At 40.6% G+C, this 25,574-nt stretch overlaps 2 long non-coding RNA genes across 2 annotated transcripts; one reads left to right on the top strand and one right to left on the bottom strand.

Moving 5' to 3' along the window:
• The first annotated feature begins 4,588 nt into the window (after nt 1-4,588).
• On the top strand, nt 4,589-23,718 carry LOC135298229 (uncharacterized). The gene is made up of 3 exons (XR_010360241.1): nt 4,589-4,707; nt 8,446-8,601; nt 23,486-23,718. It is a non-coding gene; the product is annotated as an uncharacterized LOC135298229 (long non-coding RNA).
• Nucleotides 22,437-24,605, bottom strand: LOC135298228 (uncharacterized). Its single transcript, XR_010360240.1, has 3 exons — nt 24,287-24,605; nt 23,402-23,618; nt 22,437-22,565 (listed from the first exon to the last, which is right to left on the bottom strand). It is a non-coding gene; the product is annotated as an uncharacterized LOC135298228 (long non-coding RNA).
• Nucleotides 24,606-25,574: the final 969 nt, after the last annotated feature.

The following is a 25,574-nucleotide window of genomic DNA, read 5'->3' as shown; positions in this document are numbered from 1 at the left end:
ACCAAATGCTCTTTTATTCTGTTTGAGTGAGCATGCAGGAGCACATGGGAGCCTCAAATTTGCATCAGGAACACATACTGTGAGGTACTGAGGTATAGAAAGTGAAAACAAAATCTTTCCCAAAAGAAGCTTGTGGTCCAAACACATCAGTTTTGAAAACTGGCACATGTATAAAGAAATTCCAAATAAATCTACATAGTAATGAGAAAAAGAAAAAAGGGGGCTACTGCAGAAAATTAACTACAGGATGTGTGTTTAATCTTTTATCTGAAATTAGTAATGTGTGTATTGAGTGGATCAAGATGAGCATGCTAGTCTTATAGAAAACTTGTACATGTGAAACCTGTCATCTCTTATTAAAAGACAAATGACATTTTGAGGCATTACATAAATAATGGAATCACATGGCCACCTGATCTTGGTTATTTCTTAGTGAAGGGTAAGACATTTCAAACATCCCTTTATTCTGAATTGTAGAGCTGTAATTCTCCTGAACTGTCAGCACAAGTTGAATAGCTCTAAAGGCTTGGAATGAATTCCTAGTCTGTTTGAAGTCAGTGGGAGTGGTGTGCCTGCCTAAAATGAAGCAAAGGTTTTCAACTTCAGTGCCTGGGAAGGGGCGCCTCTGGCTCTTGTTTGCTAAAGGAGATGCCCAGTCACTATCTGGAGAATAGAAATTGTATCTCTGTTTTCACCTATTCATTAGTAAATTCTGCTAAAAACAAACAAAAAATTTAGCCTGGTGTTCTTAGTTTGGATGACCTGCCCAAGCTGGGCTTGCCCTTTAGGAGGGGATTCTTTGTGCCATGAGTGGCAGAATGAATAAAACTGGATTTTCTCTTTATCCACATCTGCTGTGCTGTAATGCTGCAATGACACCAACCTGTGTGGCTGTACCTCTGGTGGCTGTTTGGTGTGTGGTCTACCTGGAGCTCTGTACTCACAAACCAGGAGGGGAGGGGACTCTGCTGCTTGGGTGATTGCTCCCAAGCAGCATGTGTAACAGCTGAGCCTGCTGTTCTCTCAGGAGGCAGGCACTAATTCAGACCTTTCTCATCAATCCAACTGTTTTTCATGAAATTTGTAAGAACTTCTCAGTCCCTGAAGTTTGTAGCCCTCTAGCAAATCTGGTTGAAGCTGGACAAAGATTTAGAAGGTATTGGTGGGGTTAGGCAGACAGAAGGAAGGCATCAGCTCCAGTTTGAAATTGAATGAGGGGATAACAAACTAGAAAAGGCACAAATTGTTTCCTCTTCCTTTATTAAAAACACCAGAGAATTTGGGAAGGATCAATCAATTTCATGCAGGTGTTGATTCAAAACTTCAGTTAAATGAGGCAGCCATTCTAAATAAGTTACTTAATGAAGAAGAAGAATATTTCATAGAAATCTAGCATAGGTATTGTTAAGATATGAAAAACAATCAGTTTCCTGTTATCTGCAATGGGCAGCAAAAAACTTGCTTGAATTCACTCTGTTTGAATGAATTCCATGGTACCTGTTTGAAATCCAGGTGGAAGTCTACACCATTTTGTTAGAATTGACCACAGCTGGTGACTGAAGTAAATTGATTTGTACCTGGTGATGTTTGTGGTCCTCTGTCTTTCAGTAATGGTTAAGGTCCAGACTTTGGAAGAGATCCAAGAATTCATAAGACCTACCAAGTTTATAAAAGAACATGTCTGCAGCTACTTAGCATGTGCTCCTGCCAGAGCTGGGTGGGTCTGCGTCTTCATTTCTCACCTTTCCTCCTTTGTCCAGAGGGATAGGTGAAGGTGTGTCTTCCCAGAGCTGATGAAGGTTGTTTTCAGAATGATTTGCATAAAAAAATCAATCCATCTAAGTTGAATTTTAATGTGAGGAAAATGCTGTGATATCTAGGGCTGAAATTAAACCAGGATTTATAATGAACAGAGAGTTTGGATATGATCAAAATAAATGAAACAGTTTACGTATCAGGTTTTATAGTCAGTAAAGTTTTAAATGACAGCTTAAGTCTGATTATACAGATGTATAATCAGATGTATAGTGGCTGAAAATTGCCTGTGTGGAGAAATTTCCTTACAATCTTAAACATACTGTGTTATATGCTGGTTATAGCTTATGGAGTTACATTTGAAGCAAGACTGATTTATTTAGTGTAGATTTACATGCAAACAACAGAGATAAGATTGTATCTTATGTTCAGTATTGGCCTAAACTCTATCTCCTCACACCAATTACTGTCTTGGCACAGAAGCATCTTCTCTCTTATTTTGCCATTTGAAGCAGTTTCCATGTATTTGTCTGTGTCCTTTACCTCTTTCTCCAATAGAAATGCCATTTGGAAACAGAGTTTCTTTCCTCATGGCTCCTAATACTATTTTTCTGAATCTCTCATCAGTTACTTACTTTTAGCTGTAGTATTTGAGGTAAAATTACGGAATTAACATATAGGATATTCTGAAAGGGATTCAAGGACCAGTTGTACCCATCTACACAGGAAAAGATAAATTCAGCTGAATAAGGGTGATGAGGAAGTCTGGTGGCTAAATCTGGGGAAGGAAATATGCAACTACTCATTTTGATGGTCTTAACTTGTTCCTCTAAAAAGGTCTTTGAGGGTCTGGATAAAGAAATCAGAAGTCTAGAACATCATGACAAGCTTCAACAACAACATAGTAGTGGGGGGGAATCTGAGGAAATAGGAAGAAATGGTGTGAAACATTTCAGAGCAATGTTAAAACTAAGACCATTCCTGCTGGCTTTTAGTCTTTCACATTGCTTTCTCCAGCTAGGATAGGTAGCTGGATAGGTAATCCACTGGATTTGTTTTATTCCCAAACTTACAGGATTCTGCAATGAAGCTTCCCGTGTACCACATGCCAAAGGCAGATCAATTCTCATGTTCTCCATTAACCAAATGGTATTGAAAATATATAGGTATGTCAGGTTGATTTTTCTGAGCATTTTCTTTAGAATAATGAGTTTCTTCTGTGTTTGCATACCACTGTGTCTCTGTTTATGTACGGTTTCTAAACATAACACTATAAGCTTTTTTACCTCTTCACAAATCAATGCTATTGATGGTTTCTCTTTTCATTGTTTTCCCTCCTGTTTTAGAGAGCTGTCAGCTGGCCAAAAAAAAAAAAAAAAAAACCAAACCACCACCACCAACAAAAAAACCAACAAAAAAGAAAGACCTTGTGCATGGCATCGTGTTTCTCTCTTCATGTCTTGATTGGTTTGTCATTATTGCACAGTAAAGAATTTTTCCTCACTGGCTTAATCTCTACCTATTTATTAGTAGTACTCCTATGGGCTAATTAATTCCACGTTTAAAAAACCAATGGCTCCTGATGATAAGAAAACCATTAGAGAAAGTATTTATGTATTTGCTGAATTCTAAAAGAGGAATTTCTCTGTTGGAAAAGGGAAATTAATTTCTTTTTTGCACCCTTGCTTTCCCATGTTTTCAAAATTTACAGAATTATTTATTGAGAGAACCTTATGGGGCCTGAACAGGGAAGAAGTTGAGAGTCTCTGAACCAAGCTGTTTGCAGTTTCTCCATCACTGGGTAGTTTGTTTCTTTTTTGCTATGCTAGGGCTGGTTTCCAATATTTTATCCCTAATTTAGCACCAAAAGTGCACAGTGGGGCTGGCTTTCCCCAGGCTTTTGTGTGTGTTTTTGCAATGTTGGCATTGGTTTCCTCCCTTGTCTTATAGAGCTCTCGAGAAACAAATGCAGCTTGTCCAAAATACACGGATGATAACTACCCCAAACATACACATTTTGCTTTTATTCCCACATATGTTTTGGCAGGGTAAAGAGCTCATTTGGCTTCCTATATATTTGAGCAAGGAGGGAAAGTCTTGTCATTTCTCCCTTCTATTCTGTGTTTTTATTTATTCATCATATTGTTCTTTCAACCCACATAAAGAAACCCCAAGCACTATCACAACTGGCAAAGATTAAAATCAGTGACTTGCTACAATAAACTTTACCAACCCCTAGCACAAGACATAAATAATACAAAAGGCCCTCTCATATTTTGACGAACTGATATAAAAATTATAATAATTGTTCCACAGTTAATGGTACAAGAACTCAGTAACACTTAAGGACCTCCATACTGGATTTGATTTGCAGCCAGCTGGAGCCTTTCCATTAAATCAGTGTGGTTTAGACTATGCCCCAAAAAGAGGTGGCTAAAATTTTCGTATTCAGTTTGGACTTTTCCTCCCTTTTGAACTCATTCTTAGCAGCTGAGCGAGAAACACTCGAAGGGGTAAATAACCACTTGAGTGGCTATGAGATGGCATGGTTGCATTAACTCTGTGTTTGGAAAATCTGTCTGTGTTCAGGTCTGTGCCTGGAGCACTGGGCACAATGCTCTGATCTTATAGGGGAGAAAGAGCCAGCCTCTCACCATCAGCCAAATAACCTAATAATTGCAGCTCTCTGAGAACTGAAGCAGATCCGAAGACTCAAATTAACCAAAAGGAGGTGCTAGGGGGACAGGTGAAAGTAGCCATTGACTTTTCCTCAGGACTGCAATTAGTTGAAAGGATAATTTTCTCCTATGTGGAATGTGTGAACAGATGATATGAAACAGCTGATTAAACCTTGGCCCTTGGATCTAAGCACTGCTTTCAGACTGGCTTGTGACCCAATACAAAATCTGATTTAGAGATGGGAAATTAATGAACTTCATATAACCCAGGCAGGTGAGTTTAGCTGCTTGTTTTGTTTGTTTGTTTTTTAATACTAAGTTTTCTCTACAAGAGTAGAATTCAGGAAAATGGTTCACACTCTGAAATAGAAGTGTCACAACAGTCAGGTTTGTTGACTGTCTCTACCAGGTGTGAGGTTGGGTGCACATTGCTGCTGCTGTTCAATTCAGCAGAGAATACAAATAAAGGATGAGGTTCTTCAAAGACTTTTTATCAGCAGTAGAGCTAATAGTTACACTTGAATAAAAATTAGGACGCGAGCTGGTGCAATTTGGAGCTGACGCCAGTGAGATTTAGCAAATGGCCACGTTCCCAGGCTGCTTGGGGCACGATGTCTAGTGGTGTATGGAGATGAAGGACTGGAAACACTAAAATAGCCAAAAGAAACCCATCAGGCAGTGGGAAAATAGTGCGTGGTCCTTATGCCCTTGAGGGACTGTGGGTTCACTCTCCCCAGTGAAAAGCTGGAGAGGAGCTGTCTCGAGGACAAGAGATTAACTTCTTAAGGCTTTTTTTTTTTCTTTTCTTACAGTCAATACTTATAATCTCATAATTTTGGTTCAGAGAAAGGTACCTTTTAACCCTGTGGCTTAAAGGAAAATCTTCTTAAACACCAAGTGGAAAGGAATATATACAAAGTCAGGATTATATGTAATTGGTATATGTATTATAAATATACAAATTCATGTAGCTTTGCATTAATTTCAATAATTCATTTTCTTCTACCAATGTCAGAATTAGAGGAGACATTCTAACCAATTTCTCTGTTTGTGTGAAGTCTGGAAAAGAGAAATCTGGCAGCTGGTAAAATCTTGCCTCTATTAAATTAGGGGTAAAACTCACTGACTTCAGCCTGAGAAGTAATGTTTCTATTAAAAAAAATTAAAGTAACTTTTGAAGCTTTACCTGTGAAAAAAGGGGACAACCAGGAGGCTAGATATATATCACAGTAGGAGGTGACTTTTCTCTTATTTATCCGGGTAAAATAATCTGATAAATAATCTGAAATAAATATGAAGATCTGCCCATCTTCTGATATGAGACACAGTATCTAGTGAGACTTTCATTCCATGAATGAGGGCAGAGCACCTATTGAGATAACAACTGCAAAGGATATTAATGCACTTTCCTCTTCAGATTCCACACACATTAAATCTTTATACTACTTAGGAAAAGTTAACTGGTTCTTGGCTTTAAACTTTATTTTGCTGGTTTTATAACTGCAAGGATCTCCTTAAAGGTATGAAGGGTCCCTTAGCTGTCTCTTGCTTCAGAGGAAAACATTTCCTAGGGAAAGAATTTTAGGCCAGAAGTGTGTTTTATACAAAAAAGAATTTCAGTGAAGTTACAGAAATTGTCTTATTTGTGTAGTTTATATATATAAAAGGCTACTGATTCCAAGAAGTCATGACTTTAGAGTAGGGCTCTAGAAATCATGCTACTGGTGAGCTTCAGAAGAGGAGTTTCTTGTTGTGCATGTTACCTTTAGATCTTATTTTCCTAATTTTTTTGATGGCCATTTTTGCTAGAAACTGCCTTGCAGATTAAATAATCTCATAATCTGCATGAATCCAGGATTTTGTGCTTTAAGAAAGATAGCAGCTCTCTTGAGACCTCAAACAAACAAAAATCCTTTGAAAATCCTCCTGCAGAATTGTTGATTAAAGGAATACTCACTTTGAAGTTCATCATGTGTGTAGCCTATGTGAGAATAAGGATAAAATGGGATTTTAACATTCAATAACAAACTGTTATTTGAGAAAAGAGTCACTTGACAAAACTATTTCATATTCATCATTAGGAATTAAATTCCCTGAACAAAGGACATTTGTTTCACGGTGTAATAAATAGCTACAGCAAAATATGAGGATTTGACTTAATGGGAATTGCACAGTTAAAATTGCCTTCAAGGAAAGTCATGCACATGGACATGCACTCAGAGTCTTCCACGACTCCTTTTCTCTCTTCAATTTGACCTGTTGCAGCGTGATACTGGATAGTTTTCACCAATTTTCCCCCCATTATAGAACTCTATATGCTCATGAAAAAAACAAACATGACTTGAAAGAGAGATTTCCCTATTCTGCCCAGCTGAGCTCTCAGAAAGCTTGCATGGGAGTGCGAAACACTTCTCGTGGATATATTAAGTGCTACCATCTGTTTGAATTGTTTTGAAATGTCTTTTTGGGCCAAAGCCTGCCCTTATGAGGATACAGTTTAACATGAAAGGCTCAGCAGTTCCCTGAATGTGAATAAGGCAGCAAAACGGAATCCTTTCATGCCTCCCAATCATGCCCTTTCATTTAGCTACAATAACTGAATCAGAATAGCAGCTCCAAAAATTGAGCCTGTGCTTGTCTTGTTGGCTCCTTACAAGTAGTTGCACTGATTTCAAGGGTATTTTCTCCACTGACTTTGATATTGCATTGGGCAACAGCAATGAGTCAAACACAGTTTGTGGGCAAACACAAAAAGTGTCTTTTTTTTCTTTTAACTTTGTAGTACTGTTTTCTTTTCTTTTCTTTCTTTTTTTTTTTTCTTTCCAGAAGCCTAAAAAGAAAAAAAATTGGAAAAATATGGAAGAAAAACTTAAACTGGTTTTTGTTCTCTGGGAACAGTCAAAAGGCCCTTAGAATACTATATAAGGTGATATTATTACTGTCATACTTCAGCATTTCTGTTTGAGCTAACAAATAAATTTTGAATGAAGTTATTTTGTCAAAATTTACAGCATTTGGCAATTATGATTCCTATCTGTTATAAGCCAAACTTTATTTTTAGTCTTTAATATTGTGTTAGTGAAGTTATAATTAGCATATATACAGGAATAGCAAGTTAATTTTTCTCCTGAAACACTACTTTCTTTTGTATTTCAAATAGTCACGACTTCTTCATAAGCTAAATTTTATACTGTAGATTTCATTTTGATTAACATGTCAAAATCAGTGATGTTTTTTCAATATTGTCTTTTTGTTCCCCCCGCCTTTATTATATCCCAAGGGAAAAAACCCAAACCAATCCTAAAAGTTAATGTGTAGCACATATTTGTAACTTTTTCCAGATACTGTTATTCTGAAATGAAGAATGTGCTCTAATCACTTTCCTCGATACACCAAATATTACTTTCTTTTGTGATATATCTAGAACTGCTATATACTTAACTACCTGTTTGTCTTCTCCTTGTTTTTCTGGATTTGTTTGCCTCAGAAAAAGAGGAAAAATAGACGAAGAGAGGCAATTTCAAATTTTTAGCATTCCTGGAAATGCTGTTCATCCCTTGCAGGGCTCATGCAGTTGAAGCCACATGTGCTGGTTTCAGCTGGGATAGAGTTAATTTTATCCCCAGTGGCTGTTACAGGGCAGGCTTTGATAGTGAAACCTCCTTTTTCACCAGTGTTTGGGGTAAAGTAGCATTTCATCACAGTGATGTGTGTAGGATCTTGGATAAGTTTTTAGGCTGCCCTTACACAGCTGTGTCTGAGCCCTCACTGTTCCCCTTTTCCCTTTTTCTGAATTGCATTGCACCATTTCATTTTCATGCTTATTACTGAGGGTGCAGTTTAACATATCCAAATATGACAGAGATTAACCAACAGTGCTGAAAGGAAGGCAGGAATGACTTGGAGAGGGGAGTGTGTTCTGGCATTGAATTATTTCTTTGACATTGAATCTATTCTTGGATATTTTTTCATGGAGAGTAAAAATAAAGATCTGCATCTTTGTTTACACTAGAATACAGTGTCCTGACTTGCTACTCTGACTGGGGATCCTTTGAAGTCTGAAATCATGGAAAGTTCATCACCAAAGTTTGAAAGCTAAGATGCAGCAAACTGAACTGACCAGGCTGAGAGGTGACATCAGTGATGGGATCAGATCTGGAGCAGCAAGGTAGGATAGCTTCTACGTTGAGAAGGGTGAAAAGAGCCAAGGAGCAAAGTCAACCAAGAGTTATCTGGGCTGGAAGAGCAAATTCAAGCAATTCTTCAGCTTTATAACTAAATACTTCCTAGAGTCCTCTTCTTCATACAGAAGTGCAAAAGTTATTGCATCCGTGACAAAAGTTTATAGGTAGCAATAATGTCTTTATCAGCTTTTCAGCTGATGCACAGACTTATCTCTGAGCCACCAGCACCCAGAGGTGTTTTCTGTAAGCTGCAGAGGAATGTGTGTACCTGGCAGGGTGCTTGTCCAAGTGTATGTGTTGGTCTGCTGAAACAGACTGGTTTTGTCTTAGAACTTTGTTTTTGCAGCTCACTCTTCTCTGCTTGTCACTGTTACACCAGACACCATCATGCTGGCCATCTCTGCATCTGGCTCTGTACTTCCTCACAAGGACTGAGCATGCAGGAGGTATTTTTGAGTTACCTGGAGAAAACCCACCTTGGGAGGCCTGTGCAGACTCAAGTGCTGAGGTTGTGCCTGTCCAGTACAGTGTTTCCTTCACTGCACATGTTTCACTGGGCTAAAGCTACTGCCCTGTAGCAAAAAGAAACAAGAATAGACTGGGATCACCTAGCAGAGCTCTGGGGTAGCAAACGTTTTTGCCCAGGCAAGCCTGAGCAATGTCCTTTACAAACATCAGACAAAGTCCTGGCACCCTGTGTCTGCACTTTCAGCTGAGAGATGGTGGGACCACTGGAGCCAGAGCCAGAGAATAGGAAGGTGGGTTTTGTTTGCTCATTTTTGGTCAGCCTTCTTTGTCCAAACAATATAAATGCACATGTGATTGATCTTGGCAAAAATAAATACAGGGCTTTGCCTTACAATCCACTTGGGAAGCGGATCTGGTCCAGGATGTGGCAGATTGTTATTAGATGTGGTCTTTCTTGAGTGCTTGCAGCCAAAGCTCCTGTATTGGCTGATCTCTGAAATATTTTTTTTAAATCCTCCCAGTCATAATCTTAGCCATACATGGAACAGGACTTGCCTCCTGCTTTGAAAGATGCTGCCTCATTTGTCCTTTGAGACTTTGCAAGCAAGAGTTGCTGCTCCAGCTTTCATTCACTCCCTGGTCCTGAAATAGTTTCTGGATCTGAGCCATCTCTTTTCAAGGTAATGATAGGGATGGGAGCTAGGATGGAACTTGTGCATGGCAGGGATGGGAATTTGAGCCTGGGATGTCTGTTTTAGTTGGCAGATTGTTGTCTTGGACCTGCCTGCTGGTCTGCTCAGGCCAAGATCATTGCTGTCCAATCTGCAGTGTGAGATGTACACATCTTGACCAGCAGTGGGGCTGAGCTCCTTGGCTCCCTCATGAAGAGATTCTCAGTTTTATTCAGCCTAGGATGTTGGTGACTAAAATGTTCAACTGCTCCCAAATTACCACGTTTTTTTTATAGGTATGAAATAAAAAATTTCTGCTGAAATGAAAGCTCCTGGTGAGATCACTACATCGTGACTTGCTTGAAAAAAGAGGTTTTTTTCTTTGGCGTGTGTGTAGTGCAAGGGAATAGGAGGGGACATCCCAGGGAGAAGTAAAACTTCAGCAACAGAAATTTTCCTTTCCTGGGTCTGATCCTTAAGGGTAAATCTATCACACCCTGCATCTGAAATCAGCAGGGTTTGTACAGATCAATTGCCTTGTATCTGGAATTAAAATATTGTTGCAGATAGTCCCAGGAAAGATTTTGCCTGACTCTTTTGGCCAAATACAGTATATTCTTTAGGGCTTCTCTCCTTACTGAGATTTGCTAAAGTCTGTAAAGGAAGCAGAAGGAAGGACTTGCTTTTAAAAATGTGTTTACTTCCTTCAAACCACCTGGGCTTATGGACCTTCAGAGGGTTGAGAATTTGTTTTATACAACCTGCTTCCCCTCCCAAGTGGGCTTTAATAAACTCCTTCAGCTTTAGAGTCCAGCCCCACAGCTGAATTTCATTCAAGCTCCATGCTTCTCTCTAGGTTATATACAATATAAGGACCAGTCATGTGCACTCACCATCTCCTGGAGGGTGTTAAGCACTTCAAGTTGACTGGCAACCATCCCCAGTCCCTGGCCAATGTCATCCTGCTTGTAAGAAAAATACATCATGAGAGAAAGGCTCTGTCATGAAAACTGTTATTAGAGAAAACATTACTTGTTCTTAAATCTTAATCAGATTATGTAGGGTTTTGAATTTTCAGTAATAATAATTTTCTGGTGTTCCCCATCAGGAGGCCAGGACTGCTGTCAGCTCCACTGGCATTAATCCAGCTTTCCTCAGACGTGAGATTCTAGATTGAGAAGGAGAACTGAATTTGTATCCTACTGCTTTTGTTCCTCTACAGTTAAAACTAAAAAACAGGACAATTTTTGTGAACTACAGGGTTTGGGTTTTTTGTATGAAGCAGAGAATTAGTTTTCTTCCAATTCTAACATAACATGTGATTCTTAAATATTTTGTTAAAATTGTTGGTACTCTGTTTAGTTGTTGAGCTCTTGCACACTTTTTTGAGGCTTGAGTTATCTGAAGTGCCTAATTTAAAAAACAAAGCAAACTTTTAATTTCATTTTCATAGAAATTTCATTTTAGTGTACAGATATATGGATTTAAGCAATTAAGAATTTCATATTCTTAACTCTGTGGGCATTTCACTGGTACTGGAAAAACTGATTATTTACTGGTTGCAGGGAGATTTACTCTTAGGGTTAAACCCCGTTATAAAGCCTGACCTCATTACATAAATTACTAATTCACAATGAGCTGAGCATGTTATCTGTTTGCTTGGTGGGAGCATTTGCTGAAAACCTTCTTTAGCTCCTTTTGGTGAGAGCGTGGAGCAGTACTTGACACCTTGGCGTGGTTTGGAGCCCAGATGCAATGGATCCTTGGTCAGTGCATACCACCAACAGGAGCTGTATCCGCTTGGACTCGTTGCCAAATCTAGTTCCCACTCAGCTACCAAGGGTCACCATGGAGACATTTTGTACTAGAACAGCTCATTTTAAATATTAGATTTCAGCCTTTGAGTGCATGCTGGAAGTTTACAGTTGCAGTTGCTTTAGAACATCTGCTTTTTCATAGGAAGGGAAAAAACACTTCAGGGAAGTTAAAAAGCCTAGATTTTGCATTACATGTTTCTTACAGTAGTAACCAGTTGCTTAGCAAAGAATGGTCCATCTATAAATACTTTAATATTATTTATTAAATTATGGTGGATTTAAAAACATACCTAATAATAACAGCACTAAATATTTCAGTGTTTAACAGGTATACACATTGTTTTTACAATATCTACAAGTTATATGCTTTGCAACAGCTTGTTATGGCTTCATCTGTTAGGCATTTGGTATGCATTCACTTTATTTAATTCTTCAGGAAAAAAGGAATTCTCTCTAGTAAGATGCAAAGGAATGTAGCTGCATCTAATGACCAGTTAACAAATAGGATGAAGCATTTATTAAATAAGTCAAAATTTAAAGCTGTATTCACATATAGGCATAACTCACTAGGGCTTGTCTTTTGCCACCTTGCTCCAAGCTCTCCTAGCAACATGACCTCCTTCAGTCATCATTGCCTGCTGCATGAGGGTGGTGCTGCCAGCTGGGCTGGGCTAGGTTCCTGCTCTCACTGGGGTAATAGCACAGCTTTAATGAAGAAATGGAGAAATAGCCTTGATCTGTGGTACCAGGAGTGGTTGGGACTGGCCAGTAATACATTAAAATGAAGAATTTTGTGTCAGGACACGGGCTATTTTGGTAAGTAATAGCTTTTCCAAAGTGGACCCGTATCTTCCTCCCTTGCTACAGGTACTGTGCTCACCACACTATGAAGGGAACCCTTCAGTTCCTGTTTGGGAAGCAGCATCTGCTGGAAGGATTGCAAGGATGTGTTTTCTGGTAGCCTCCATCTCATGAGTGTCAGGCACTGGCTGGCTTCAGCATCTGTTTTTTTCAAAGGAATTTGAGAACAGAGTTCATTAGTCTGTCATCAGCAGATTACCTGCCTTTATTGATACATTGATATATTATTATAAATATATAAATCTGATACTTATGAACAGTTCTGTGCCTCTAGAGAAAGCTCTGCCTGGGGGATTTGTTTCTTGTTTTTTCTCACAATGCAGAGGTTCACAGTTGACATACATTGTTAAACCCAGGTGAAATCACTAATGCTTTAAGAAAAGGGAAAAGTTAGGGAAGTGATTGTCCTTCTTTAGGGAAGTGATTGTCCCCCTGTACTCACCAGTGGTGAAGCTGTACCATCTCATATCTGGTGTCGAATTCGGGGCCTTTTACCTCTAGAAAGACATTGAGGTGCTGGAGCATGTCCAGAGAATGGTAAAAGAGAGAGTCTGGGGGACAGTCTGGGACACAAGTCTGATGGGGAGCAGCTGAGGGCACTGGGGGGGCTCAGCCTGGAGAAAAAGACGCTCAGGTGAGATCTTTTCACTCTCTACAACTCCCTGACGGGATGGCAGAGCCAAGGGGAGATTGACCTCTTCTCCTAGGTAATCAGCCACATGACTAGAGGAAATGGGGTCAAGGAACTGCACTAAGGAAGTTTCAGGCTGAATATCAGGAAGTGTTTTTTTCATTGAAAGTCTTGTCAAGCACTGGATCAGACTGCCCAGGGAGGTGGTGGAGTCACCATCCCTGGAAGTGTTGACTTGAGCTAGTCCCATGGTCTTGTTGACACAGTGATCAGTCGAAGATTGGACTTGATGACCTTGGAGGTCTTTTCCAACCTTACTGATGCTATGATTCTTTGAAGAGACAAAAGTTATTTCTGAACATTTAGGACAAGAGTTTAATTGCAAATTGTTTTTGCTGAAATCTTTCCTTTGGGAGCATGAAACTACAGGATGTTACATACTGATGATTAAATAGGAGAGACCAGCCAACGATTCCCAGATCATGGCAGATAGCCATTTCTCTTGCTTTTAATCCCACCGTGACTGGTGGGAGTCCCAGTGCAATGCTGAAGGAGGAGTGCACCTGTGTGGAGCTATGGCTAACCAAACCTTACAACACCTGAAACATCTGATTCCTCCTGTAGCAATCACTGTCTGTGCCATCAAGATGGGAATATGTGTCTGACAACTCTTAACCCAGGTATGTGCTACACACAGGCAGGTTTCTGCCCCACCACAGCTGCTAAATAGGGAATTGGCTCCTTCCATGGCTGAGTGTTAAGTTAGGAGTGAACCTTTGGCCAGTAGGAAGACATAGAGAGACTAATCGAGGTTTTGTCCAATTTTTTCCTCCCCACATATTTCTACAAGTTAAACACTGTTGACTAGACATCAAGACACCAAACAGTTAAGGCAGAGATTTTTGGAGCATGGGTAACTGATACTGGCCTTGCAAGGCTGTTGCATACAAGACTCCGTGTTTAAGTGCCTGAATATGGATGTTGGTTCCTTGCTTCAGGCGTTTGGTTTGCAAATGCTGGTGTTGGGTATTTGCCAGGAATAGAATTGGAATCTTTTGACTTTGTGGTTTAACTCCTAGGCAGCATTTCTTCTTAGTACGCTGTATCCTGTGCTTATTCACATGGAGAACAAGCATGATACTTCCAGAGGGAAAATGATTTTTAATGATGAATGAGAATATATGGAATTTGAGATTCTTGCATTGGACTTTTTTTTGATTGCTGTTGAAGAAGGAGTGTTTTGTTTTCTCAATTCATCCCTTTCTTGGTTAATGCCCTTTGGAAGAGAGCTCCCTAGCATAGCTCCTTTTGCTGAGTTAATGGATGACTTTAGGGTTTCCGAGCCAGAGAATGTAACTGCTCAGCCTGGTTTAGGACCTCCCTATGCTGAAAAGAAGAGCAGTTTCTGCTCTCCAGGAGAAGGCCACCATCTTGCCATCCCAAAACACAGCACGTCAGCTAGTCTTCTCTGTCTCTGAAGTGGCAAGGAACAGATAGGAAAAGCTATATGGCAGGAAAGGGAAGGACTCCTCATGTCTCTGCCTCTCTTCTGATCTCCTTGGTTTTAGCATGATTTGGTGAGAAGAAGAAAGGAAATAAATTGGACTTCTGAAAAATGACTCCTGTGCCTGGGATAGGCAGCATCTTGCTTGACAGAGATGCTCCTAGAAAGTTATCTGTGAGAGCTCTGTGAATCTGGAGCATATTCGGAGCAGACTTGAGAGAATTTTGCTGGAATAAGTGCCTGGAAAATATGCCTGAGCTGAGGGTCTTCTACAGAATTAGAAGTCCACCAAAAGGAAAAATCGGCCAAATGGGAAAGGGAGGGCAGCAACAGGCTTGATATAGGCAATCCATCCCCAATGCTATAAGTTCTTGCTTCAGAGCATATGGTTATGAGAACCTCTCTATTAAATGGTTATTGCTTTTTTTTTCTATACAGACAAATTGTTTTTCCCCCCTCACTTCATTCTGGGAGACAGCCAAACTGTTTTAACTGAAACTTTCCCAAATAATTCAGCCCAAGACAGAGACATTGGCTAGGAAAATATAGTACCAAGCACAGAGAGTTTGGCAATGTCTTTAGTAAATGAAAGCCGAATTTCTTAATGGAAAGTGTCAGGCACCCTTAACCATAAGAAGTATTAAAATACAGCCTATAATTATGCAAATGAAGAGGGGTCATCTTTGCCAACAGGACCCATTTCCTGTATATTGCATTCACTTTTAAGAATCTGGAGTAGTTGCATGATATATAACAAGGTGGTTATAAAATGACATTTTGAATGCGACATGAGCTGCCACTTGCAACAGTGAATAAATAAAGTCTTTGTTGGAAGACCGTAGGTCAAATTCAGCCACAGCAAGTCCTGGAGATCTGGGACTGTATGGGGCTTCAGAAAGTTTGGCAAGAATTTTTCTACTTTCAATGAACTTCTGACTGTCATAGTTTTTGTAAGCAAGGTAGGAGTTACAACTGATGTGCCATGAAAGGCAAGTTTGATAAATGGAGATGAAAAGGGGTAATCACTGCTGCTGAGATTGGGATTTTTCACTGTGTGCAACGAGCAGGCTGAGAAATACCTTTTTTTGTCTCTCATAAATATAATTTGATCTCTGGGGTGTTTCCTTCTCTTCTAAAGGAGTGGACACAAGTAGTTCTAATGCAGATAGTAAGCTGAGAATGGTCGTTCATGTGTCTCACATATAAGTTCATCATTAAGGAGCTAAGAAAAGCAGCAACTGTGTTCTTACATCCTCCATACCTTCTTCGGCTTACATCCTCTTTCTTCTTGGGCAATGGAATGACAACTGTCAAGGTTCATCTAGTCATTTTATCTTAACTTGGTTTTGGTGATTCCCTTGTTCTGTTCTGCTCTGCTCTCTTCCTTTGGCACACTTGGATGCATTAGATGTGGAAAAACTAATGCTATTTAGATTTGTTCTATGCTCTTGGGATCATCTTGCTTAGGGTTTACAGAGCTGCTCAGAATAGATGCTCTGTAAACCCTCTGGGCCGTGTGTCACATGGCAGTCGGCCATACACCGTGACACAGATGGTTCCTGCCAGTCTTTTTTTTCTACAGAAGAAAGATGCCAGCATTAACTAATCCATAAAGCTCCCTCATGCTGGGCATCCACCCAGTTAGAGTGGTTTAAACCTCCATGGTGTCTTAAACACTCTTGTTGATGTTGTTGCCTTGGTGCTCCATTTCCTCCCGGCGCTAACTCCAAGCCTTTATTGGAGCGCGGGCAGACGGCGCAGCACCAGGCGATCGGCAGAGATCACAGGGGCAGTTTTATGTTTGACTACAGTTTTTCCTCTGGGAAACAACCTGCCTCGGTGGAAGGGCTTCTCTCAGATCTGCTGCTCTGGTTGTTTTTTTAGGATGTGATCCTTGCTAGTGAAACAAAGAGTATCTTTCTTAGTCGTTTTCTGTCTGGGATACGGTGGTGCAGGCTATGCAGTGGTTGTTTCAGAGTAGGTAAAGCTAGGATATGGTCTTATGGTTTCTGTCTGGAAGAAAAGCCAGCCAAAATCCTTTGGGAATAAGTGTCTAATGCCCTGGACACAAGGCATTAGTACTATGAGCTTGCTGACGGTGGGGAACAACCAGAGCACTAAGCAAGTCAATCACTTGGATTTCTAGAGGGGCAAGATAGAAATTACTGAGCAATTATAAGAGGTGGCAGATGACAAATAGAAATGCCTTTCTCTTAATTTTTCAGCAGATGATCTCATTTTACACCAGATCCTCAGCTGCTGTAAATCAGGCTACTCCCTTGAAGCCTGTGCTGATTTGCACCTGCTACAGAGCTGGCAGTGGCATGCTTGATTTAAAAAAGAAAATAATTGCGGTTGTAGTGTAAAATCAGCTTAGTTTTGGATTAGAGAAGCTTTCAGCATTTCAGTCACTCTGGAGGTTGCATGCACCACATGTTTGTGAAGTTGCAGGCTGACACACACCAACTTCTTTCCTCTCTTTCAGTTGAATCTGTATGTTCATCTGCGTCAGTGGCTGTTTTGGAAAATTCTCAGACTTCTCCCTGAGTGTTTTTCTGCATTATTTATTTTGAAAGCAGGGGTTTTAAAAAGAATTCCTACCAGACCCATTTAGCCCCATACCCTGTCCTTGAGTTTAAGTCATTCAAGTCTAATTCTGTGAAATCAGGTAGAAATATTGTGAGGCATTGGATACTGTTGTCTAATTAAGTTGCAGTTTGAAATCTGCCAAAAGATAACATTTTCCCCAGATTAGCTCCTCAAAAATAGGTTTATTATCTGGTGCAGGAAATGTAATATGGGCCCCTGTATTCTGTGATCCCAAGGTAATATTTTGTCTTCTCTCTCCTCTCTCTTTGCCTGCTATAATCCACCATTTTTTTTTCTATATGCAGTTGAGGAGTCAGAGATGTTGCTGTTAAGACCACATCAGTTGCTCCTGGGGTGCAGGCATGTGCATAGACAGAATACATTCAGCACATCATGCTGAGGGTTACTTAAAACATCCCTTGCAATGCAGCTGATTTACATTGGCCCTGGGGAAGAGGTGAACTGGAATCATGAGGAAGCTCTTAAACTTAACCATGTCTTGTTCAAGGCAGAGAAAAATATCCATCCCATCAGATAGGAGAGTGGTGGTTCAACTCCTCCAGCTTTTTAAGAAGGCAAAAAACAATGCACTGAATATTTACATGGAATCCCCTTAAGGACATCTGTCATGCTGGAGATTAAACTAAAAGTCTCTCCCCAGTTTAATGTTATGCCTTCAGGCAGTCTAAACCCAATAGATTTAGCTACTCTGCTCCAGATCCTAGATTACTAACACAGGCAGTTTTTATTCTTGCCCTTATTTTCCAGAAGCATAGAACCTTGGCTTGTAAATGACTGGCTTTGTGTGGGTTTTCTAGGCCACTTCCACTTACATTTTGGAGCCTGGCCCTATCCTGGATTTGTGGTTAGTGTTTTTTACATTAACCTCTAGCAGCCACACTTTTCTTGCTTCTATCTCCATGTGGTGAATTAGGCAAGTTATTGAACTAATTTCCTCCCATTCATTGTGGCACACGTCATAGCAGCTATGTTTCTATCCATCACCTTTGATTCAGAAGTTTGCATTGCCTTTAGAACTTGAACTCCAACTATTGGCAAAAAAAACCCCAACCAAAAAAACCCAAAACCCCCAAATCATACCCCACAAGAAAGAAAAAAAAACACAAACAAAAAAATTCAAACTAAAATCCCCAAAAAGCTGACCAAAGAGCAGAGAGGAAAAAAAACCCCAAAACTATTTGAATGTTATTATTTTGACTTCTAGAACCAAGCTGGCTTTCCTTACTCACTCTTGCTGTTCTGCCACCACTGAGTCAACTTGCTGTCTGCAGCAGAGACTCATTTTGCTCAGCCTGCTTGCTTGTTTGTTCACTGGATAGCCTGAATGTGGGAAGCTTGGCCACAGTATTTGAAAATACATATTAATTTGTGGAAGAAGAGAGGATTCCTTTGAAGGAGGAAACTGCAGAAGTTCAGAGGTTTCCCCAGCAGAGACATCACTTGGCTGGTTGACTTTACAGCCATAGATGTGTCTCCATTAATGTAATTGAAGTAATACAAACAACAGATATTTAGGACACCTTTTGCTGGAGGAAATTTCCAGTTCTCAGTTTTCACCAGTTGGTTACAAATAAGCCAGAATTGAACAGTAACTCTGTCACCAATGTCAAAATTCCCCCCACTAGAAGGAGAGGGTTTTCTGTTGGGAGTCTGTTGGCAGGTGTTTAACAGAGAGCAAAGGATTATCTCCTTAAAGTGACCATTTATAAATCCAGCTTTACTCATTAGATGTAAACTTCAGTATTCTGCCAGCAACTTTCACATTTGTGAGCTGAATGTCCCATCTTGTGGCAACTCCTGCATTCTACAGTGTTCAACTTGCCCATGTATCCTTAAGGCAATCCCAATAAGTGAGACAAGTGTGAACCCCCTTTGTCTCACTGTTTATCCTTGATTCTTTTGAGATACCATATATTTGCAAATCCAATGTATTATTTTGCAGTTCCCATGTACGTTGCTAAGTCCACAAGTCTTAGATTAGACACAACAATCTCAGATCAGGCTTACCCAGTTAATTACTTGACTTCAGTCATTAATAATGACAGATGAACATTGCTCATAACCTGTCTTCCAAGGTGCTTCCAAATGAGCAGCCCCTGGTCAGTGTTACGGCTCCGCCACATATACTGTCATTCTTTCCCCTTGCTGTCTGGTTAAACTATGAAACTTGAACCTCATCAGGCAAGCACAGAATTTGCTGGGGGACTTGAAACACCTCGTTAGCTATATAAGGGCTTTCAAGGCTCTTAACAGATTTCTCCATTAAACTCATAAATTTCTCCATAAATTCCATTTTATATTTGAATCCTAGTCAGTACCACCAACTGTGGCATCATCAAGGAATAAATTAAGACTGCTAGGAGGCTCTCCTTGCCAGTGCTTCCTATTAAAGCTCAGATGAACTGGTTTGCAGTAGGATAGGTGCTCATATGCACATCTCCATGCATGCCCAGAAACTCTCTCTTGCATTCTGGCCATATTTCAAGGGGGGTTGTTGCATCCTGTTGGTCCAGCTGTCCCCACACATCTGAAGAACCCTGTCTTCCCATCATTTTCCTGTATAGTGCTATAGTATGGCTGATTATACTGCTGTCCACAGCATGTATGCATTAACCTCAAAATGGTTAAACTGCATTAGGTTCCAGTTAAAATATAAACAGCAGCAGCAAAGCTGTGTGTGATGACTCTTCCTGAATGAGCACCCAGTAACCACTCAAACCAGGGCATGAGAGCAGCCAGTGGGAGTCTGTCCAGTGCAGAGACAAGAGGAAAGGCTTCAGGGGTGAAAATGCTGTCCGTGTGATTTATGCCAGAGGATCCTGGGCTACTGCCTCCATGAAGGTTGTGATCACAGAACATTGAGGATGCATAATCCTGCATAAAGGATGAACAGAGCAGAAGTGCCCTGGTTCTGCAGGCCATTTAGCTGGATGGTGGGTCCTTCTCTCTGTGAGCTGTGTGTTGGATATAAGGACAAACTCAACCTCCCTTTCACGTCTCAATTGTTTATAAATTGCACAGATACAAAGTTTAGTATGTTTAGCAAGAAGGAAACAGAAGTATAAGAATAATGAGAGTGATGTCCCCCTCACGGGTACCAGCCCACAGAGCTTGTGGGCTGCTTAGGGGAAGAATAAGGTATCTTTTAAGATATATATCAGGACAGCTGCACTCAGCCCCCTCATCCTTTCCAGTCTGTTTTTTTTCTTTGGTTCCACACTAACTTTTTAATCTTCAAATTCTCCTGTGGCAAGGCATTCCCCAGTTCAGCTAAGTCCTGTCACAGCACTGCAGCTCCAGACACACCTGACAGCTCTGAAGGATCTCTGGCTTTTTGGGAGGGCTGTGCTTCTGGGGCACCTACAATTTCCCAGGTGTTACCAAGGGAAATGGTCCAAGTTATGAGGACCTAGCCTTGAAACCAACGACAAGGTCTTTAATTGTAACTGGAATTGCTGAAGATGCCCAGCTAAGGGTCTCAAAAGTAAAAAGCTGTGACAAGAAGTCTTGCTAACTAAAGAGGGATAATTCAGTGGTCCTGAATTGAGAGTAATGCAAACATGGTGCTACATCAGAAATGAGCTATGTGAGTTAGTGGTGGGAATGGGGGTGGCCCTCACTAAATCTGCTTGTATGATCTGTAGGATTTATTCTGTGTGACACAAAAAGACATGGGCAGTATTTTAAGGAGGGAAAGAAAAATTTCAAGGGTTGGAGCCTGCATTTAAACTCAGCCTGCAGGAACAGTTTACACAACCAAAGCTGTGACTGTGCTATTAAGGTGGCCCTTCATGAGTTCATCCAGTTCTAATTATAAAGCCACATTATTACGCTCTGTGGAAATATCAGATACAGAATAGAAACTCAAGAGCAGTCCTAGAGGTTTCAGTCTTCGCAGTTAGGTATTTCCTTGCTCTGGAATTCTTAAGAGAATGAGTCAGATAAACAGAAAGGACCTGGCTCTGAATTAAACTCTAGCTCTCAAATTTTTGGTGCTTTCATTTCTCTCTTCCTTTCCAATTACTCTGAGACTTTTTTGCTTTGAGAAAGATTTAAATATACCAAAGAAGCACCATGCTCAAATTCCAATAGGTGATTTCAAAACCTCATTAGCAGCAGCCGGGATGTGGAGAGCACATGCTTCATGCGAGGGGTCCGGATCACTGCTCAGTGCAAATCTGCAGAGCTTCTGTGAGTTTGGGAGCGCTGCAGATTTGCACCAGCTGGACGTGCAGACTTGCCTTTCCACCAGCACATATGCTAACCCTGGCAGAGAACTGAAGCCCAGATTGTGAACTGCTTCCTCACAAGGATGAACAGCTACTCGTAAGCAGTTAAATTGACTTCACTGGGCCTCTTGGGTGAAGAGCTCCTTACTGGGGAGAGTGCAGGGTTCACAATGCAGCCCTTAATTTTTATCCTGTAAATAGCTGCTGGGTTTTCTCAGTGCTGTGAATGATCATCGTTTTGCAATGGATGAGAGTGGATGATGAGATCTGAGACTAAAGGAATCGATATCTGCTAACACAAAAAAAGAGAGAAAAAAATTCCTTTTACCTCAATTCCATTACCTCCCTCTAAAGAGATGTTCCTTCAGCTACACAGCAGCAAAAGCAGATATGTGGTTCTGTTTCACCAAGCCATCAAACATTATAAAAGTCAGTTATATAAACATTTGAAGCTGGTGACATTTGATTCCAGGGCTGTGTGGGCAGCCTCCTTTACAGCAGAGTTTTCTAAACAGGCAATCCAGTTTTCCAGGTAATTAAAAATGTTTGCACAGGCTAGTAGATTTATCTTTTGAAACCATTTTAGCACTAGTGCTCTCCAGAGTGGTATCAGTTGACACAGTGCATAATCTAGAAGAGACTAATTGCTGCATGATTTCTAATTTTTCTGCAGTCATGTAAATGAGCTGGAGCCTGCACAGGTGGAGCCTATTAGAGTGAATGATTTTGCTCTCATGTTGTTATCTTCATTTGCTGTTGTCTTATCAACTCAGAGTAGGGAATCTGCTGTCATGAAAAGCAGGCGAGGGAACAATGTCTGACTGAAAAGTCTTGTTTCATTATTTTTTAATTCATACAGTACTACCTGCCTAATGCAGTTTTCTGATTACCATGAGAGGCAGCCAGTAATGCAGTTTTATTCAAATAAGGGAAGCAGTGCTTTAATTTAAGTTAAGAAATCATCCACATTTCTTACCAGGCAACAAGGATTGTGATTCAATAATACATGAATTTAATAATGCATAATGGTAGACTTTGCAGGTACTAAATAGCAAGATCAGAATGAATTAGTATGCTATGTTGTTCTGTGAGAGTCCATCTCCTTTGCGCATGTGCTCTTCCTCTGTCCCTGTTTTGCTTTTCCTTGAGCTGTTTCCCTAAGAGATAGGATAAACAAATTGAGTTTTAGTTCCTGAAACCCTCATTACAGATCTCCTAAAACCCTTTTAGGCTGTGTAGGAAAGACTAAAAAGATACTGTGTGCAGCTGTCCCCTGTTATGCAGAAACCCAGATCTACAGCAAGAAAGTCAAGTAATGCAGTTTTCCATGAAGGCAGTCCTCAGGAGACCTGAGCTGTGGGACACTGCTGTGGCTCCTCTCAGGTGATAATCCCAACATTTAAGTGCTCTTCTAGTGGCAAGTTTGGTGCTTGTTCCAAGCCTAAATAAACTCATAGCTTTGTGCCATTGTTATCTGTTAATATGAGAAGGTGTTCTTTTTCCTTCGGCTTCCACCCCCGTGGGTTTCAGATAGCAATCACACTTTTATTGTGTGATGACACTATGTAGCTCTACTCAAGCTAATTTAAATTGATCTGCCTTGGGTATTAATAATATTACATGCAGGTTTCATGAGCCTTTTAAAATCTCTAGATAATGGGGAGATGCAAGATGAGAGGAGAATCTATATTTACTCTTCTAACTCGGGTGGCTCAGTTAGGGACACCAATCCCTCAGGGCTTCCCCCTCCATTCCTTAGCACCTGAAGCTGGCAGGACTTTCTCCCTCTCATAATTAGGACAGTCCTTGCCCTCCATCTCCATTCATCAGGTATGATCTCCAACAACCTGTCTGTTCACGCAGACCTCCTGGGCACCTACTCTTTTCTGCTCCTTGCAAAAGGAGGCACAAGATCCTAGCAAGGATATTCTCTGTTTTGTGGCCCTTGACTTCACATGTCTTCCCCTTGGAGCCATTGCCCCCAGTTCCTCACCATCTCAATGCCTCTGTCTCACCCAGGTCTCCTCTTGCAAGGGTTTGGGATTTCATTTTTGCGTTTTGCGTTTTTTTTTTACAGCCTTCAGCAAGTCCTGCATTCCAGCTGGCTGGCTTTGCTGGTAGCTGTCTTTGTTATAGGCCAGAGGGATGTTGTCACCACAGAGTCGGAATTGTCACCACATGAGCACCCAGACCTGGGCTCATCTGGAGGGCTGACAGTTCAAGAAAAGAGTTTTCTGTAAGAGCACATCAGCAATTGTGGAGCAAGGAGGGGAAAAAAAAAGAATTGTGGTCCCCATTCTGCTCTCATCAAAAGGGTATGTTGATCTCAGCTAGTTTCCATTCTGCAGGCCTCAAAAATGTTTCCTCAGTGCAATCCCATTGGTTTAAATAGACTTATTCCTGATTCACACTGTCCTCATATGTTTATAATAAAAATTCTTACCAGTGTCATTAATACCCTGCAGATTATTCAAACTTAAATAATTTTTCAGAACAAATTCAACTTTCATAATTTATGCTTTTTGTACAGTCCTTGCATTTCACTCATCACAAGCAATAAAAACTTACTGATCAATTTCACTTTTATTTACAGTCCAGTTAATTCCCTGGCATAATGACATCCTGTTTAGGTTCATGACATTGGAATGAATTGGTCTGAATTTTTTGTTTAAAAGCAACCTAGTTCCATTACTATTTTTGCCTTTTTGTTTTTGTTCTACTTTTTTTAAAGTTGATTGTCTCCTTTTATTGGCAGTTTAGGAAGTAAAACATTTGTATTCCTTAATAGCATTCCTCCTAATTCTAAAATGCCTCTGGGAAAGCTCTGATTAACTGTACTACATTCAAATGTAGAATTATCTAATTACTGTTCCCATACCAAGAACTTCCAGAGGACAGGATTATGTTGTTTTCAGCTTCTTTGTGTTTGAAGAGTGCTTCTGTGCAACATCTGTGTGTACACGCTACATAAAGATGTGTGTAGGGCAGGGTGCACACATACAACAGATACATGGGTGAAGAACTACAAAAGGTGACATTTTGTTGCTTTTTTATCTAGGCTCTTTTGCTTAGTATTAGTTTTCCTTTCAGCAACAAATTTTGTTCATCCTCTGTGGACAGAAGCCTGCTTGAAGTTGTAAAATAGATTTCCTCTCACATTGTCCCATTCAATAAACCTCTTGTTCCATTGTGGAATCTGTGGAAGCCTTCTCTGGGGACAAAGCTAGAATGTGGAATTCATTACGTATTGCCCAGTGCTCCATGTGAAGCACTCCTCCAGATTCCTTCGACACAAAAACGTGCTTTATACCATTGCAGGGGCTTTTGAAAATTTTGAAGTAAATCCAGCTCAGAGCTGGTATATCAATGGCAAATCCTCTTAGCTCTGGTTACAGGAGATCAGGATGTTATTTCAGCATTCATATTTGGGAGCTGTTCCATTAACACCTACAACAGTGGATGCGGATATATATTTGGCTGCTGTTTAGGAGGATCTGTTTGATGACTTATCCTGACGACAGGGTTTCAAATTCTGTTCTTACTTGCAGCTATGTATCTCCACGGAGGTAGCTAGTTTAATATTTCCAGCATACCACCATCTCTCTGCCAAGGCAGGGACACTTAGCTCAAAGGAGACACTCACTGTCTTAAATCATTGGCGCCATATCCTGTTAACATCCTCGTATCCCTAAAATGTCCTTATTCAGAGGTGCAGTCTTTAGATGTGGACTTATTGCAGGGACTAGTCCTGCTCATTAGCACCAACCCATGCAGTGCCATGTGGCCCTTTTGATTTCCCAGGCAGATCATGGTCAGGCCAAGCAGTCCTTTCCCTAGGGCACTGTTCACAGGGAAAGATTGAGTAGAGTTTCAGAGCCACCATTTCTTCCTGTTCTGTACAAGAGGGTTTGTAGGGTGTCCCTCTAAGTGAAGAGCTGCCCAGCTCCTGTTGGGCTCAGGAATGTGGGTAGTGGAGGGGTGACTTGGAAACCACCAAGGAAATGAGCGGTACAAATGACACCAACAGAGACACAGCTCATGAGAGAAGGGACCCAGAGCACTGGTTTTCTCTGGGAAACCCTGTTTTAGAGCATTGTCGAAGCTGAATTATGTCAGTGCTGAAAATGGCATTTCATATTTCCTCCCCATGTATTTGGAATGTGGAA

The sequence above is a fragment of the Passer domesticus genome, chromosome 3 (genome assembly GCF_036417665.1).
Source record: "Passer domesticus isolate bPasDom1 chromosome 3, bPasDom1.hap1, whole genome shotgun sequence".
Lineage (NCBI taxonomy): Eukaryota > Metazoa > Chordata > Aves > Passeriformes > Passeridae > Passer > Passer domesticus.
This window is presented reverse-complemented; position numbering and strand designations above follow the sequence as displayed.